We start from the raw sequence: 4,531 nt of genomic DNA, 5'->3' as shown, positions 1-4,531 counted from the left end.
TGCCTCTAGCATTGCCAACACATGATCAGGATCAGGTTTCAATCCCTGTGGTGAAATTGTATGTCCAAGAAAAGAAAGCTCAGTTTGTCTAAACTTATATTTATCTGAATTAAGCTTCAAGCCCACTGCACTAATACAGCTCAATACAGATTGCAAATTACTTTCATGTTCCTCAGGAGTATTTCCAAACACAATAATATCATCCAGATAACATTGGACCCCCTTTTGCTTCTTAAGGATTATTGACATCATTTTTTGGAAAGCACTAGGTTCTGATGCAAGTCCATAGGGGACACGTTTAAAACGGAATAATCCATCATGTGTAATAAATGCTGTAAGATCTACGCTATCTTCATGCAACACAACTTGATGGTATGCACTCTGCAAATCAAGAGTTGAAAACATCCCTGCTCCCTGAAGTTCTGCAAAAACTTCTTCTATATGTAGAAGAGGATGGCTATCAATCACCATAGCTTTATTTGGCTCCCTCAAATCTACACAAACACGAATATCACTATTCTTCATCTTTGCCACTACTGTAGGTGAAACCCATTCAGATGAATTCACCTCCTCAATAACATCTTGTTGCACCAATTTCTTAATCTCTTCAGAAACAGCATCTCTAACTGCAAATGGTAAACACCATAACTTCTGGCGTACAGGTATCATATTTGGTTTCATTTTAACTTTATGGACAAACCCATGTGCACAACCAAGTTTTCCTTCACTTTGGTCTTCCAACACAGCTGAAACTGATGTTTGCTCTACAAAAGTACTTAACTGGGGAGGAACAACATGCCCATCAACTATTCCAAGATTCAATGCAGCAAATACATCCCTCCCAAGGATAGAAGTACCATCAGGAACAATGTAAATCTCTGCAGATGCACAACATTGCCCAAAAGTTACTCTTACAGGTAGACATCCACATACAGGAATTTGGTTCTTCAGATAACACACTAACTGCATTTTTGGTTTCATAAGTGGTATATCCCTGAAGTAATGGCGATACAATGATTCAGGTAATATAGAGACTGCTGAGCCAGTGTCCAACATTAATTCAACATCCTTTGATACTCCTGTAACAGAAATATTAACAGTACACATGATTTTTTCTACTGTATGTGTGGAACTGGTCCTGTTCACACTCAAAAAAGTAACATCTGGTATTGTAACTACATTTACTTGCTGGTTATTACAATGACTTACTTTAGCAAAATGTCCCGGTTTTTTGCAATAATTACACTGAACATTCTTAGCCGGACATCCTGAGTGACTTGCAAGATGTTGTGAAGACCCACAACGAAAACAGTATTTAATTTGACTTGGCTGATTTAATTGCTTTTGACCAGCTTTTTCTTCATCCCCCTCTATCTGCCTTCTATTTGACCGCTTATGCCATGGATCCACTGCTTGCACCACACCCCCTTTGTCCAAACTCATTAGTTTAGCTTCTGCCAGGGCTGCCTCAATTTGAGTTGCAATTGTTATTGCTTTCTCTAATGTAAGATCTGTCTCTAGGAGTAAGCGTTCTCGTGTACGAGGCAAAGATGTTTTCTCAATTAGCTGGTCTCTAATCATCTCTTCCGCCATATCTCCAAAGTTACACGAGCTCATTAAGTCTCCCAAAGCAGCAGTATACTGTAACACCGACTCCCCCAGTTTCTGCTCACGCTGACGAAATTTGTAGCGGTTAGCTACCACATTCACTTTTGGCACAAAAAAGTTCTTTAAAGCGATACATGCAGTCTCATATTTATTGTCAGCAAGTGGAAGATTGTCAAATATCCGTTGTCCTTCAACTCCCAAACAATGAGTAAGCAACATACATTTTCTTGCTTGAGAAAGTTCCTCATTGCTGACTGCCAACAAGTAGTTTTCAAACATCGAATCCAGGCAGGGAATGCAATTAGAGGCTCACTTGGGCTCTGAAGAAAAGGTGCTGGTGGGTTCAATGATAAAAGAGCCATTCTTCGTCGCCAAAATGTTGTATCCAAAAAGAAGGTAAAAGTACAAATATAAATCCTTTATTTAAAGTATGCCTTGCAAGGCCGGCAGCATAGCCGTATGCCTGACTAAGCCCTCTCAAATGCTATCCCCAATTTCCCCTTATAGATTGTCCAGCCTTCAGATGGATTTAATCCTTGCTCTCTTAAAGATCCAGTACTATACCATCTCCACACTTTTGTGCCCTATAGTACTGCAGAAATTGGCCAACCCAAAACCTCTATCAACTGCTTCCCCCACCTCGCTATCTCAGGAGAGTGTGCCACAGAGCTGCGTTCAAATTTCACCTCAGTGCTGGACTCACTAGGTGACCTTAGTCAATTCACTATGCAGCTGATTTTGCAGTATTACGAGTATAAATGGTATGTGAAATCCCACATTGATCCTGTGGAGCAGAAGGTAGTGTTGCTATTTTGCTATTTTAAATCCCACCGAGTTCAATATCCCACTGAGTTCAAAAACTAAAATGTGAAATTCTTGATCTTCTAATAAAAATATGTAACATGCCCCTAAGAAAGCCTTATTAAAGGACTGAGTTGTAACCAAAGTAACACCATTTTTTTAAAAAAAAGGATCCAGGGGATATTCAGGGAATTAAAAGTGAATTAGCTTAAAACCTGTTCCATATAAATTGGTGGAAAGCAACAGATCCTGCTGAAAAAGTCCTGTCTCACGAATCTTTTTGAGTTCTTTGACTATAACCATGCGAACAGTGTAGCAAAAATAGCTCATTCCCTGGTGTACCAAGTCCAGTTCAGCACACAAGGAGAATAGGAGAAAAACTATGGGTCAAACAGCATTTATTCAGCAGAATAAAGAGGCACTGGAGCTAATTGCTGCAAAGCAGGTAGCTAAGTATTTATACACAATCTTCTCTGGTGCCGCAAAGGTAGGCACCATCTAACAGGAAATTTCTAGCTGAAAAGAAAGTACGTGGAAATACATTTTCTTAGCAAGCATCTACAGTACTCACTGTTCCCTGGAGAACATTCACTTGATTTTGGTTATCTTAAGAATTTCATGGCTTCCCTTAGACATTTTGCAACATTTCCTTAGCAACTAAGCATAGCATCTACTGTAGGTAACTCTGGTTCAGAGCTGGGCTCTTTTCCAACATTCCCACAAAGATTCCTTCCTCCATCATAGGGAAAGAAGTGAACAAGGGACATAAATACCCTTTGCTTTTTCTGGGAACAAACAGAACAAAATTGCGGGTAAACAGGGTATGTTTCCAAAATATGCATTGAGTTTCCAAAATACTTATACTTAATTACTCTTATTTGTAAACAAAATTAATTAAACGCACCCAACACCTGCAGCTTTTAATTGCTCCTTTCCCACGCTCACCCACGGAGGGCGCGATCCTATGTACCGTATTTCTTCGATTCTAAGACACACTTTTCCCCCCATATAAACATCTCTAAAAACGGGGTGCATCTTAGAATCGTGGGTGCATTTATTATTTCTTAGAATCAAAGCTTTTTTTTGTTAGTGGTACTGAAATTAGTGTACGTCTTACAATCAATGTCATCTTACAATAGAAGAAATACAGTATGTTTTAACTGAAAAGAGTCCTACAAGTCCCAGCATACTCCAGTATGCTGGGACTTGATGAAGTTGTAGAACTTATTTCTGTCTCAACATGCATAGGCTTGCACTCCAAAAACCAATTTCCTGCAAACCTCCCAAATATTTTCAGCAGATACCACCATTTCACAAATTCCTCTAGTTTCTGCGATGGAATGAGGCCCCTATTCCTAGCATAGACTACAGGAAGGAAGAAGCCAGCACAAGATGTAGGTGTTTCAACTGAAGTGGGCAATCAAGTGTAAGCATGGGAATTGTGGGACTTTTTTCTTCTTCTGGCTAAACATGCATTGGATTGCGCCTTAACTACCATTTCCTTAAAATAGAAATAAAAAAATCCAACAGTTGTTTCAGCAGCCAATCAGAGAGCAGAATCACCCATCATAAAAATCAAGAATTTTTAAGACGTATTGAAATTTTAGAATGTTTTCAGGATGTTTTAATCATGTATAGTATGTTTTAATTCGCTTTAATGTGTATTTTATATCATGTTTTTATACTGTTTTACACTTTGAATTGTTTTAGTTTTTGTGAACCGCCCAGGGAGCTTCGGCTATTGGGCGGTATAAAAATGCAAATAATAATAATAATAATAGAGAGGCAGGTAAGAAGAAGAATATTCCTTTTTCCCGGGGTGGGTGGGGTATGATTACTTCAAAGAAGTGCAACGAAAGGGAATCTCTGTGTGATTTAAATGTGTGTACTGAATTTCTATTGCTCCACCCCGCGCGTGGACTATCTAGAAAGCGTAAGCAGGAGCCGGAAGTGACGCCTATGTGGGACTCTTAGCTCCGCCCCCTCTCTCTCTCTCGCTTTCGGGTATGGTCGAAGAGATACGTAAGAGAGAAAGGGATTGCGGAAGTGACGTTGGGGGAGGAAAGGCATTGCGGAAGTGACGTTGGGGAGGAACCGGATATATGAGGAGTCGGAGGCGGCG

The sequence above is a fragment of the Elgaria multicarinata genome, chromosome 3, assembly GCF_023053635.1.
Source record: "Elgaria multicarinata webbii isolate HBS135686 ecotype San Diego chromosome 3, rElgMul1.1.pri, whole genome shotgun sequence".
Lineage (NCBI taxonomy): Eukaryota > Metazoa > Chordata > Lepidosauria > Squamata > Anguidae > Elgaria > Elgaria multicarinata.
This window is presented reverse-complemented; position numbering follows the sequence as displayed.